The sequence below is a fragment of the Mchenga conophoros genome, linkage group LG23 (assembly GCF_057382185.1).
Source record: "Mchenga conophoros isolate Kocher_MC1m ecotype Shallow Benthic linkage group LG23, M_conophoros_male_GT1.1, whole genome shotgun sequence".
Lineage (NCBI taxonomy): Eukaryota > Metazoa > Chordata > Actinopteri > Cichliformes > Cichlidae > Mchenga > Mchenga conophoros.
The window spans coordinates 48,466,176-48,480,858 of NC_140547.1; the positions used below are offsets into that span (position 1 = coordinate 48,466,176).

Genomic DNA, 14,683 nt, shown 5'->3' on the forward strand with positions numbered 1-14,683 from the left:
AGACGAGACTGTGACACCACACAAGTGGAATATAAGGTCAGAGGTCAGCTAATACCTAATATGGTAATCCTGAGCTAACAGGAAAGGGAAATGCAGTGAAGAAATGGATTTTCAAATGAGGAGTGGAATCACCATTTTAAATGTACAAAGTAAATCTTTGATTTTATTTTTTAAAAGATTTGTAAAATTGGAATTCAAAAATGTTTTTTAAAATGAAATACATTTACTCACTAAATTTACTATTATTAGTGTAGTCTACTATTATACTAGACACTATTATTAGTGTAGTCTACTATTATACTATACATATCTGTTTTTAACAGGGAATCTTGATCATGTTACATTTGACTTCTGTTGAGCTTCTTGAATTGTCACCTTCAGTTCCTTTCATTTTGTCTTCCAGTGTCTTTGGTTTAAATGTATTTACCCTGATAACTGCATATGAAACAGTTCACCTCTTGTCACTCACTATTATCTGTTTGCCATAAAAGTGTTGGTGATGTGTTGGGAGAATCATTATTTTCAGTCTCTTCTTATAAACATAGTGAGGCAAAGATGTGGGTCGTGGTCCCTGATAATCAGATGTGTCTGTGTTCTGTTACATGTGACGTTAGAGAGGTTTTAGTGGAGATAAAAACAGGACCAACATCACTCGTGACTGCTTTCCTGTCTTCAGTGTGTTTACTGTTGGAGCTCGTCCTCCTGTTGCATCTGTCACAGCTGTTACGCTCCTCTGTGACTCCTCCTCTGTCTGCTGTGACACTGCAGGAGTTTTTGGTCATGGCGTGTGAATAACTGCCGAGGTCGGCTAGGACGACGCCACCACTCGTTGTCAGACCCTGTCACGCTGTCTGGTGTCATCTTTAGCCGAGGTTATTAAGAACTTCAAAATGAAACCAGTCTCTGTTTTCAGTCTCCGCCCTCTTTTGCAGCTTTGAGCCAGGTTGTAACACCTGTTAAAGTCACCACCTGTTGTGACCGGGGAGTGAGATGAGTGTGAGAAAGATGAAAACAACGTCTCATTCTGACTAGTTACTGGGAACTGATGTGTGATGATGCAATAACAAAGATGACTGTTTCTATGATTTTCTGTTTTATTAATTGTTTTTATTGATGATAAGGACAGGCAGAGGAGATTGGATGGATTTACTTTGTTTTATTATTTTGCACTGAAATGGAGTCCAGTGTACAGTCCTTGGCGTTGCACATTTTAATATGTTTTAGCTGAGACTGTAGTGGGCACTCTTTAAATGTCGGGTCAGTTTGTCACGTTAGAGCCTATTTGTGCCTGTTAGTGCTGACGATGACTTCAGACCGAGCTGACTGAGGGGTCTAAGCTCATGATGCCACCAGCAACACCCGGGTCATGCTGCAGAGTTTTCAAACCCGACATAATTTACTCAGGTTACATCAGGTGATCTAAGAAAGGCCGCTTAGAAAGAAAAGTGAGTGCACTGCTTTAAGTTTCTTGAAGATGTTTAATCCGAACATTCAGCTTCTTCACTTCTAAAACCAAAAAGTGGAGAGTCCCAGATTTTAATCCTAGTGGGAGTGTCCCTTAAGAGGGTCGCTGACCAACTATTGATCATGTGGCTCATCACATGAGCCAAGCTGTGAAAAAGGGTGTGGGTGATTATCAGCAGCGGTTTCGAGAGATGAAACGTCTTCAAGAAACTTAAAGAAGTCACTTTTCTTTCCAGGCTCCTTAGATTACCATGACTGTATGATGAGAACCTGCACAGACACATCAGGTGAAGGTTTCAGTGTTTTGGTTCAGTTTAATGTAAAAATGGAGATGAAACACATATAAAGGCTGGTTTACACCACTGAGCCCTGCTCTAAAACACTGACACAGATCTGTCTGTGAAGCTGGCTTTAACAAATAAGAGCTTAAAGTTTTAAAAACATGTTTAGCGCCGAACTGTCCACTTTACTGTCTGTAGCAGGAAGTGGCTGTTTGGCACTGAAACGGGAGAATCCAGCTGTTAGCCGTGATGTTGTGTTTGTAAAGCTCTTCATAAACGAGGACTGTGGAGGAGGAGAGCCTGTGTGAGTCAGGTGGTTCACCGGCCGAGTGTATCAGCGGCAGAAACAGCTGATCAGCGCCGTTTTATGCAGTAAAATAATCTTTCTGTTCCCAAACACATCCACACAGTTTACAACATAACAGCCCACTACATGCACATCTCACCGCAAACATGCATAAACCTGAACATAAAATATGTCCTGTACCTGTGTGATCTCTTTAAGTAACTCACAGAATATCAACACTAACGCCACAAGTTTGTTGGTATTTTAACATTTTAACCATTGATTTTGAATTAAAACCAACAGTTAAAATATTTTTGCACCTGAGGAAAGAGCAGCAGAAATATTAAGACAGATAAATCATTCTGTCTTCAGTCTCCATGAACAGCATCAACATCCTCTGGTGAAATTTCTCTTTCCTCCTTAAAATATATTAAATGTCAGTTTAATTCCAAATTAATGGTTAAAACATGTATGTCACATATGAACATCAGGAAATAAAGAAAAGTGACTGATTCAGTTCCATATATGCTCCAGGGAGGCGTTAAGGTTCATTGAAATTGTTCAGTTATTAAAGTTTAATCTGAGCCGAGCTGACTTCCTCAGGAACAAATAAACACCGAGATAAACTTCACCTTACAGATATAATCTAAATGAATCATATCCAATCTCAGAGAGTTGACAGTCAGCTGTGTGCTGGGAGACATGTTTGTCTGCAGTGTACGAGCTCTGACCGCTCCCCAAAAATGTCGGAGTGAATACATTAATATTAAAAGTGTAGCTGGTGACACAGAAACAGAGGATTTAAGAAGTTTAAGTGTAGGTCGGGTCCACACATGTCCAAACACCTGTGCGTAGGCCTGCTTGTTACTCAGAAACGAACACTAATAAAATGGCCATAAGGCCAAAGCAATGGTTTTGACTGGTGTTGACCCCGCCCCCACCCTGAGTGTGGATGCTGAGAGAAGGGCCAGCTGTGAATATGAGGCTGTGGGAGCAGATGGAGAGAGAGTATGTCGGGGTATCCCAGTACAAGCTTTACTGGGGTCAGAAATTAGACAGACTCCAGTTCCTTTGTTTGATTTATCTAGTTTGATGTTAGGAAAGAGATTCATGAGATGGAAAAACCTCCCAGTCTACTGAGATTCAGAAATGATTTGTACACATGGAAACTCCCTGAGTGGGAACAAAGAGTGTCCTGTCAGGAAGAGCATTTGGAATATGGATGTTGAGGATGTGACAGTGCCTGAAATCCTGCTGCTGTTCTGAACCATAGTTTCTGATCTGAAGGTCAAACAGAGTCATGATGGTTGTTTCTATTTGTTCCTTTTTAGTTTAGTTCCCCTGAAATCAGATGTGATATCAGCAGCTCTGAGTTCATTCATCATTATTGTCCAGTGATGAGATTTCTGCTCCGTTTGGTGACAGTCAGCAGGTTTTTCCTGCGTGTGGACGTGAACAGTCGTACCTGACAGCAGCAGGTAGCAAACAGAGATCGTCTTTCCAGCTGGAACTCTTCACTGAGCTGAGCTCATTCAAAATGTCCTGGATTCAAGACAGGAAACAGTCCAAGTGTGTGTCTTCACTCTGACTCTGGATCAGATCTCACTGACAGACTGTGGACATTATGGAAGCCTAAATGTGACACCATCTTCCTCCTTCATCTGCAGATTAAAGCCAAACAAAGATTCTCATTAAAAGTCTGCAGGTCTGAGAGAGACTCAATCGTTGTGTCATGTCAAACACAGTAATAGGAGCTGAAGCACAGATGTGAAGAGCAGATGTTCATCAGATTATGACCTCACTCTGTTTTGTCTTCATATACATTCAGTCTGTGTTTATAATGCAGACTTTCTGCTTTTATAATAACATATTTTATATTTTCTGTAATCTCAGACTGGCTGACTGTGGACTCTCAGAGACTCACTGTGAAGTTGTGGCCTCGGCTCTGAAGTCCATCCCCTCCCATCTGACAGAGCTGGACATTAGTAACAACAAGCTGCAGGATTCAGGCGTGAAGCTTCTGTGTGCTGGACTGGAGAGTCCAAACTGTCGACTGGAGACTCTGAGGTGAGTTCACTGACTGCAGCTGTTGTTGTGTTTCTATATTTCAGGCTGCAGAGACTTTGAGCTTGTGTGGAAACAGAGAGAGAAAAGAAAGACATGAATGTCAAAGCTAATAAAGGTGAAGTTAGGAGCTGTGATGATGTTCATGTATCAGAAGCTGATCGGGCTGCTACAGAGACGACCCACACAGCTGCTGTGGTGAGGTTTGTGTTAAAGCAGAGGAACACAGGCCCAAACATGACAGCAAAGCAGGTTTCAGGCTCTGTGAGAGGATTTCAAACAGAAGCTGGAGAAGAGAAAGGACTACAGAAAGAAGGCAGCTGAGACCAGTCCAAGTGTTTCCATGGAGCCCAGTCTAACATTCATTCATACACTAACGTACAGAAGTGAACGGGAAAATGAATCCATAGTTTCAAATGTAGAAATAGTTCTCAGTTCATTTACAGAGTTTAATACAGTTCATGAGGAAATGTTCAGTTCGATTCAATTCGATTGGAATCTGGGAAATTTTGCCTCAGACAGAAATATTATAATTCAGTACATTTACATATTTTTGTGTCTATAAAAAGGAAGCTGACACTCGCAAGACTTTATCAAATGTGTGAGCATCACAGCAGAGGCCTTTGTGTCAAAGTAGCTGAAGATAAAACACGGAAGAACATGAAGGTGATTTTCCTGTTCTGGGATTTTATAGAAATATTCTGCAGTAGATCAAAAACGAAAGAAAACCATGAATCAACACATGAACATTACCTGATGCTGCTGAAGTGAAGCAGAGCAAAGTTACAGTGTTTTTATTAAAGACACAACTGAGCGTTTTGCAATTTGCATAATTTTAAAAAGTTTAAATTTGTTCAGTATTGAACAGCAGAAATTAGGTTTTCTTTTCGAAAGCAAGTAAAAGGAAAAAAACAGCGGCCGACAGCCTGTAAACAACGGTAGACTTGTGCGTAACAAGCAAGCGAATAATGCAGAAAACAGATTTTAAACAGGAAACTGTTCTTGAAGTACAGAGAGAGAGAGAGAGAGAGCTGTGCATGAAGTGTGATTTTATTGTGGTGGAAGCAAAACAGCAAAAGTCAGAGTGAGTTCATGACGATGTTTATGTGAAGCGTAGTTTGGATCTTCTTTTGCTGCTGGTTCAGTCAATATTGTTTGGAGAGAGATAAAACTAACAGCTTCAGAATCGAGCGCAAAAAGGACGTAAACACAAAGCGTGGACCCGCCGAAACATCAGAATCGGCGAGCTGTCGGCTTTCAGCCCCGACCGTGTCCGTGCCGTCAGTGAGAAAGGTGACATCTCACTGATTCTGATGTGTCGGCGGGTCCGAGCTTTGTGTTTACGTCTCTGTGCAGAATCCGTGTTCCTGCTCTCATTTACTGTTTCAGCTGTTTGGTGGTTGTTAAAGTTTTGTGAGGTTTAACCTGAGATTCTGACATTTCGGGCAAAATAAATTAATATTAAAAAATTGATTCAGGATTTTAATTAATCAATATCACGTTATCCAAGCCAGAATCGATTTTAATCGATGAATCGATTATTAAAACCCACTCCTAATTCAAAGCACTGAAGCATCGACTTGTTCCATTATCCAACAATGAAAACAAGAAACACAGACAGCTGGCCTTCAAAGTAAAAGCTGCTCCTTTTGAAACATGTTGGTGGTAAAATGTAAGAAGAGCTGAAGCACATAAATGATCTACGTGCCAAAATATTAAACACAGTTGATATATTTGTGTGAGTGTTGTGATTCAGGTGTAGATGTAATAATGTACATATAGCAGAGTTTCCTCTTCTAGATCAGCTGATCAGAGTCGGGCCAATCAGCTCTGAGCATGCTCAGTCTGAGTTATGGAGCCACATACTATGATTCACCATGGCAACGGCATGAGCAGAGGCTCCGTGTGAATCCAGAGGAGCAGGAACATGAATGATGACAGTAGATGTTTGTGTGAAAGTGCTGGAAGCAAATGAGTGTGTGATGTTCTTTCAGTGTTGCACTTTGTAGACGCTCCCTGAGCACTGGTCTCACAGCCAGCTGCACATAGAGACCAGTGTTGTTAGTCCAGGTCAGAAGATGACTTGTTGGAATGAAAATGAGCTTGTAGTTTGTCTGCTTTAATAATGTGACTGGAAAAAGGTGTTGGACTTCAAATATGTCCATTTCTTTCACACTTCACCTTTAAAAGTGAAGCCATGTGGTTCCTGGAAGGAAAAACACGACTTTTTCAAGTCTTTGTCCTGTTTTTATGAGAAATGTACGACTTTAATGTGAAACATTCAGAGTTTTTTCTCTTGTTGTGTTTGTTTGAAGCTGCTTCCTGTTGGCTTCAGCTGTTTGGAGTTTCCATTTTCTAAACTTCTACATTCTGAACCTTCTTCAGCTCTGAACAGATGATGAAACACTGAATGATTTCAAGCACTTTGTCTAATAAACTTACATCTTTCATTCTTTATACAGATTGAAGAGCTGTGGTTTGTCAGATATTGGCCTTGATTATCTGGCAGCAGCACTGAAGTCCAACCCCTCGTATCCCACAGAGGTGGACCTGAGTGGAACCTACAGCAACCTGAAGGGTTCAGGAGTGAAGCATCTGTGTGGTTTTCGGGAGAATCCACGATGTCGATTTGAAACTCTGAGGTCAGTCAGCATGTTTTAGTTGTGCTGAGATGAATATGATGTGAAAGTTGTGCTGACACTAAACTGCAGACATCAGGCTGATATTATACTGATCCACACTGAGGATCTTCATGGTAAAGTCTGTTTTCTTCTTCTCTGGTTTAGTCCATTGACTGCAGCAGAACAATGTTCACATTTCAAACAGTGATACTCAACGTATGGCCCGCGGCCCACACGCGGCCTGCCCACCTTTCCTGATTCAGAGAGAGGGGACCCTGATTAACTGTGTAGCTTCTTCCTCACAGTTCTAAGTATCAGACACAACAATGAATAATCCACAGCTGACTGTCTTTAGCAGGTCAAAGGTCACGGCACACAGCACTCTGTGAAACAGTTTGGAGCAGGAATTCTTGCACATTTACAAACTGACACTGCTGCACGGCATGCTGGGTAATGCTAGCTGCTCAGGTATGGGCGTGCTAATGGCTGTGAGGCTCTGTGGCTGCAGAACACCGAAGAAGAGAAAAGAGAGGTGGAGGATGAAGAAAAGAGGCAGAGATGAAGCAGAAGTTTTGCTCCAGAGAGGAGCTGTGTCTGTGTGGGCGGGGCTCAGGCTGCTCCGCCCACACAGTGACAGTGAAGCAGGTGAAGAGTAATAAATGAAGACAGCAGACAGTATTTGATAAGCTGATGTACAAACATGTAGGTCGTGTCCAAATTCATGGGCTGCATCCTCCTGAGGCCGCATTTGTAGACCGATTACGTCACAGCGACACGTCGAAGGCTGTCCAAATTCGTAGACTCCTCCGAATGCAGCCAACAAATGCGTCCTCCTTTTCCCCGAATTTGAAGGATGGGTCGGGTGTGTCCTTCGTGGCCTACCATATCCCAGAATTCATAGCGCGGCCCAGCCAAACTCCAGTTTCCAACAATGGCGGCCGCTACTAAGTTTTAAAATGACTCATACTAATCTTTTTCGGTCACAAAATAAACTTTTAACATATTTTCAGGCGAGAAAGTAGCTGTGTAAACATCAAATATCTGCTCGGTTTATCAAGATACCGCATATTTGCAAAAGTGCTTCGACGTTTTCGGAGACGTCTGCTACCCACCAGCTCGATAGCTCGCCGGGAGCTCGAGGGTCACTGAAGCCGCCGAGAACGGCACAACTCCCGGCACATCATTTTCAGATCACCGCGGACTTTCGCTACTCAGGTTAAACGTGATATATAAGTCACTTAGACAACCTCAAAATGTTATTGTTTGGCTTTTTTCAGTGTTTTGTTTGTTCGTGAGTAAATCGGTTTGGCTGAGATTAAAGTTATTAGATTAGATTAGATAAAATAAAACTTTATTAATCCCCCAGGTGGGTTCCTCCTTGGTCTTTACAGAGCTGACTAAACGTCAAACAGAAAACTGATTAAACAGAAGTATGAGACGGTCGAGAATTTACGCCAGTGTCCTGTTATATTTTAGATAGCAAGGAGCAGACGGCTGAGTTTATTAAACTCCACCGAGACAGCGGTGACGCTAATCAGAAGGCTAGACCGTCCAATTTCCCCAGCCGTTTATTTCCAGCCTACCCGACCTTCTGAGGACCCAGCCCACGTAGACCGCAAAGGCCGGGTCCTCGGGAGGATGCAGCCCATGAATTTGGACACGACCGTAGAATGATGGTGGCAGCTACAGAAACAGGTCCATACAGACTGAAGCGTGTCTCAGTCTGAATGTACACTGCTGTTATAAGAGCTGTGGAAACTCAGGTCAAAAGGACGTAACCACACTGCTGACAGTTCCAGGACATTCACAGAGTTACAGCATCATTTGTGACCATAAAGACAGAAAGCTCATCCAAATCCTGGGATTAAAAGTCTGTCCTGGTGGTGTCCAGTCAAACACGTCTCTGTGAAAGCTTCAATCCAACAGGCTCCAAAGTCCTTCTGCTCATTTCCTCGCCGGGTTCTTGATGCTCCTGTACCATCTCTCTGTCATCCTCCTCGCTCCCTCTTTGCACTCACAGTCTTTGTGCATCATTAACACTCACATGTGGAAAACCAAAGTTTTACTGGGCAGAAGATGATCATCAGTGACTCTGTCTTTAAAACACTCTTGTTAGAAATGTACGACTTTAATGTGAAACATTCAGAGTTTTTTCTCTTGTTGTGTTTGTTTGAAGCTGCTTCCTGTTGGCTTCAGCTGGTTGGAGTTTCCATTTTCTAAACTTCTACATTCTGAACCTTCTTCAGCTCTGAACAGATGATGAAACACTGAATGATTTCAAGCACTTTGTCTAATAAACTTACATCTTTCATTCTCTATACAGATTGAGGAGCTGTGATTTGTCAGAGATCAGCTGTGATTATCTGGAAGCAGTGCTGAAGCTCAACCCTTCGTATCCCAGAGAGGTGGACCTGAGCTACCACAAGCTGCAGGATTCAGGAGTGAAGCAGCTGTGTGTTCTTCTGGAGAATCCACAACATCAAATTGAAACTCTGAGGTCAGTCTCCACGTTTTAGTTGTGCTGACACTGTCGATCTGTGGAACTAAAACCTTTATACAGGAAGTCTGGTTCAGCTCTTTGTAGACCTTCTAATCTCTGATGCTCTGAGTCTTACTCAGTAGATGATGCAGAGTTGTGAAGCCGATGTGGGTGAGGACACTCGCCCAGCTCTAACTACTTTGACGTCCAGGCGGCTTCCCTGCTTGTCCTGATACAAACAAACCTGAGTAACCTTGCAGGTCAGATCTCATCAGTCACACCTGTTATGGCAGCTCTCCTCTAGATTGTAGTTCTTGTTAACCTGGGATGGTTTTAGAAGCCTGGACCACAGACTGCAAGGGAAGATATTACTGGGAAAGGCCAAAGCAACCTATTAGACCCATTAAACACTAACATAGATGAATACTCAGATTTAAACCTTTATTGTTTCACAAAGGGTTAAAAAGGGAACGTCCACAGTTTAGACTGCAGCAGATTTTATTAAAGCAGTTTGACAGGAGCAAAGCAAAAACACAAAGAATAAGTGTTTCACATATTAATACATATAACATAATAATAAAAGAAAAGCAAAATAATGATACAAAAGAATGAAAAAGTTGTCCAGAGCAGCAGGATGTCTGAGGTCTGCAGAAACACAAAAACACAGCAGCTAAAAATAGTTGTTGAAAGAAAACGAGGTGGGAGCTGCTGATTCCTGAGCTTTGATACTGGATTAGCTTCAGTAGTTATTCCCATCACTGCTGTAGGAGCTGCATTTAGTCACAGCTGATTGTCTTTGACCAATCAGAAGACTACTGTTGTAAAAACAAGCAGACAAAGAACCAATGAGAGTGAAGAACAGGATAAAGAGCTCGTGTGATGGAGGCAAAGCAATAATCAGCAGACTGTAGCAGTTTCTATCTGGATGAAAGTAGAAGGAGCTCAGCGGAGCTCAGTCCCATATCTTTGGTTAGAAACAACATCAGTGATTTCCTGCTGCTCGAGATGATTCCAGCAGCTCTCATTACAGCAGCTGATGAGAGAAACAGCTGATGGCTCACAGCTCGTGCACTGTTGGATCTCCAGATGTTCACGTGGCTGAAGTCTGTGAAGAAACTGTGGTCCACGTAGTTCACACGGCCTCAGATTGGACCGAGCTCCCTGGATCACTGCAGCATCCTCAGCTGGTACATGGACGTCTCTGCTCCTCAGTCTTGGAGCCCCTGCAGGTCCGTCCACACCACCAGGGTCTTCTCACTCACCTTTCCTTTGTCCTCGTCCTTCATCGGCCGTGCTGTGTCTTTGTTCCTGCGGTGTTGTTCCCACGATGCAGCGCTGATGTTCCCTCCTTGAATGCACAACAAGTACGGTGCTGGTCTTTCTCGGGTGGAGCAGAGACAGATTGAAGTCTTTCAGGCTTTAGTGCCGACTTCCCTGACAGAGGCTGGACTCCATGGTCTGCACAGGAGGCTTCTACACTGTGTGGAGGTGACTCCTGGACTCGAAGACAGGCTGCAGGTACATGTGTGATGAAGAGGAGCTACAGCAGTGTGATGGAGCTGCAGGTGTGAAGGAAGTCCTGCTGTCCTGTCCCACCCTCATCTTTGCTTCCTCTGTCTTCTCTGGACTTGTCCTCCTGTTTCAGAAACAGCACTGCTTCATGCCGAGGGTGGACGGGAGCGTTGGCTCTGATTCTTTTACCGTCCACCACAAGGAGACACTGATGCTGACCTCCTGATTCATCTGCATGTGTTCTGCTTCACACTGCTCACCTCCACCAAAGACTTCACAAACATCTTCTTTCTTTGAGTCCAGTTTGTCCCACAAACACTTCCAAATCTCCTCCTCTGAGATTCTGCAGCTTCTTGCAGTGTGACTCAGCTGACTTCTGACAGACCACAGACTGGCACAGCATCCACATGTGTCTCCTTTCAAACAGGCTCTTGATGTTTCCTCCCACATCATTCTGGCCTCTCAGTCTCCTTTGTTCTCCAGCTCTGTAGCTCCAGCTGGTGAAGCTTCAGTTTTCCATGTTGGTAACAGTAAACTACAGCCTCTGCTGTCAGCTGGGTAACTAAACAGGGCTGCAGCACGTCTCTGCGGTGGTGCTACATCCAGCCTGCAGACGGCCGTCTACATGTTGTAGTGGTTTACAGTCACCAGGGGGCGCTGTCCCAGCCATGCAGGCAGTGGGCTGCTCTGCTTGTGCTGTTGTTGGTGAAGCTGAAGTGAAAGCGATAGGTTTGTAGTTTGAACCTATCCACTGGAACGTTAAGGACAATCTGCTACGCAGCAAAAAGCAAGACACAAGGCACCAAAGTTCTCTGGTTTACTCATGCATGAGGGAGACCTGGCTGGAGCCAAGCGTCGTTCCACCACTTGACCACCATCAGACTCTCAGCCAGGCTCCCCATAGCACTCCTTTTATTGTGGTTACATGAATATGCATAGGGTCATTAACATATAGCATCTCACATAGGTATACATGTGAACAAAGAATACTGTGTGTGTGTGTGTGTGTGTGTGTGTGTGTGTGTGTGTGTGTGTGGTACTGCTGATCAAAGGGTCATATAACATCCTTGGTCAGGAAGAGGGTAGACCCCCCTTCACCCTAGATGGTTCACCCTAGATAACATGGTGAGGAAGTCCAGCAGTTCATCTAAACAAAAAGCACTTAGACTAGAACAGACGTAGCTACGTTAATCCTGCCATAAAACAATAAGAGAAGGTACGACCTCTCTCGTGCTCCCAGGATGTGGGTGTGCATTCCAGTGTGGAATACACACCAAGCCCCTGCAGCCTGCTAAAGATCACACATCCTATCACTACACAATTGATTATACACCTCTAAGAATATATGGTTAAATATTTCCTAATACAAATGACAATAATAAAATCTAAACCCATCATCACCACCCTGTATTGTCATTTTTTAAGGCTATACGGCATATATATATCTTCAGCTCTACACCACTTGTCAACATTTTCAGTGCAGGCTTCATTTCATACACACATATTAGCCTTAGCATCCATGTCACTCTGCTGCAACAGTATGAAATTGGTAAAGGTGTTAGCAATCATTTTATTCACCATCGATCTTACACATGGCAAGATGCAACCTGTAAACAAGCAAAGCAAAGCCAATAATGTAAGAATGGGAGTCAAAAACTTTAGAAACATATTCCACCATGGTCCAGATGTCAACCAGGCTATCCAGCCTTGTGACGTGTCTCCTCCTGATGTGTGGTCCGCCACATATTTCTGCAGAGCAGTTAAGTTCTGCAGTGCCTCATAGATGTCTCCTCCAGTCGTATATCCATCCGGAATAAACGTACAACATGTCTCTCCAATCAGCTTACACACTCCTCCTTGTGATGCTGTTATCAAGTCTAGGGTCAGCCTGTTCTGCAGTACCATCGTTCTGATGGCCTTTTGCTCCTCCGCTAAGGCTGTTCCCAGAGTCTTAGTGAGATTAATGTGTCGCAGTAAGGCATATCGGTTGATCTCCACATGATCCCGCACCTCTGCAACTCCGATGTTTGGGATCAAACTTTGGAAGAATTTAGCTCCTCCACTCCAAATGCGGAATTCTCGTGGCACTCCAGTGTCTACTGTCACTCCAAAAGAGTTAGGTGAGGCTATATTCACCTCACGCTTCCGTCGGTTGCTAGGGTGATGTTCAACTCTGTCCATGAAGAAGACATGATCCGATAACTTCACCACGGCACACAATCCTCCCCATCCCTCAGGGAGTGATAGATAGGCTTTATGTCCACACAAGAAATACCAATCAGCCAAAACTCTTGTTCCTTTACTGCTCGGCACCATCCTTGCACATCCTGTCCACTTCTGACTCTTTGCTTTTACTGGTATCCTGTAAGCCCGGTTGGACTTGCATTCAGTCCTCCTTAATGTCAAGTTCTCAGCTCACTTTGCACTGGTCAAGCATTTCATACACCTGCTCTCATTCTCTGGAGGGCAGTAGGTGTATATGTATCCACATAAACGAAGCGGCAGCTCCCCCACTGACAGTGATCCATTGTTCATCACACACAACGGCAGTTGAGCTGTATTCAGCTTGTTCAGCAATATTATGTCTGGCAGTGGGTCTGACACTTGAGGCCAGGCCAATAAGTCAGTTTGCTCAGAACAATTCACATCTATAAGTGGCGACTTACTCCAGGTGATGTTCAGAGGTGTACTATAGTTGGCCTGGGACCAGAGGACTCTGTTGCCAGGATGAGTTGCTAAGCCCAACAGACACCAACTCCTGTCCTCTGGTATGCTGTACAGCCACAGTCCAGATGTATATGCGGATAACGGCATATGAGCACACACATAGCAGTCCGTCCTATTGTTCAAGTGAGCAGTTGTATTCATAAACTGCCACCAAAAGTTTGTAGAATAGCCATGAGGGTATTGGGTGTGGTTTCCTTGGACATACAGGGTCTCCACAGCTGACCATGATGACATCAAAGCCATTACACCCAGCAGGGTAGACAACACTTTACCAGCCATTCTGATGAGTACCTGTGGCTCAGTTGGTTTCTTCACCGGATTGAGACGAAGGGCCCTAGAGGCTTTCCCCCCTTTGTACCCGGTCTTCCTGCCACTTACTCCGAGCTGGCCTGGATGTGTGTCACCTTTTTGCAGTGGCTTTGGTGTATCCAGGTGGGTCGTTCTGCAATCTTCACAGCAGTTGGTGTTGTCAGCAGAGCCTGGTATGGTCCGTCCCACCGTGGCTTCGACCAGCACTTCCTCTTTATGACCTTTATCAGTACCCAGTCCCCTGGCTTCAGACGTTCTTCCTGTACAGAAACAGAATCATCTGGCAGATTATTTGCACTCATGACTTCTTTGCTTTTCAGCATTTTAGTCATCCAGTCTGCTAGTGTGTTTTCTTCTTCTGCTTTATCATTATCATTACAAAACACTGGAACTCTAAATGGCCTGCCATATATTATTTCAAAAGGCGTTAGGCCATTATCAGTTGGCGTGATTCTCATATACATTTTCACTAGCTCAATGCAGTCTACCCATGTTCTGCCTGTTTCCTCCATTGTTTTCCTGAGTCTCAGCTTTACTGTGCCATTAGTCCTTTCAACCAGCCCTGCACTTTGTGGGTGATATGAGCAATGGTTTTTCAGCGTTATCCCCAGATGTTGTGACATTTTCTCAATTACTTCATTCACAAAATGAGGACCATTGTCACTGTAAATAGTCTGGGGGATCCCATGCTCTGGGATCACATTTTTGCATATCACTTTAGCCACTGAAATAGCATCTGCTTTCTTAGTGGGGACAACTTCTACCCACTTTGAGAACGGGCACACAATCACCAGGCAGTACCTGTAGGTGTTACAGTTAGACAACTCAATGAAATCCATATGGATTACTTCAAATGGGTAGCTGGGTCTGGGAAACTTTCCTCTCCTAGGTCTGAGGTTTCCCTGAGCATTATGTTTACAACATATTAAACATGCTTTAC

The 14,683-nt window shown here is 43.8% G+C and overlaps 1 protein-coding gene and 1 pseudogene across 1 annotated transcript in view; one reads left to right on the forward strand and one right to left on the reverse strand.

Annotated features, from left to right (window-relative positions):
- Nucleotides 1–14,683, forward strand: part of LOC146548208 (NACHT, LRR and PYD domains-containing protein 12-like) — a 586,500-nt gene that overhangs the window by 168,341 nt on the left and 403,476 nt on the right. The window lies entirely within an intron of this gene.
- LOC146548212 (uncharacterized) lies at nt 12,175–13,945 on the reverse strand (annotated as a pseudogene).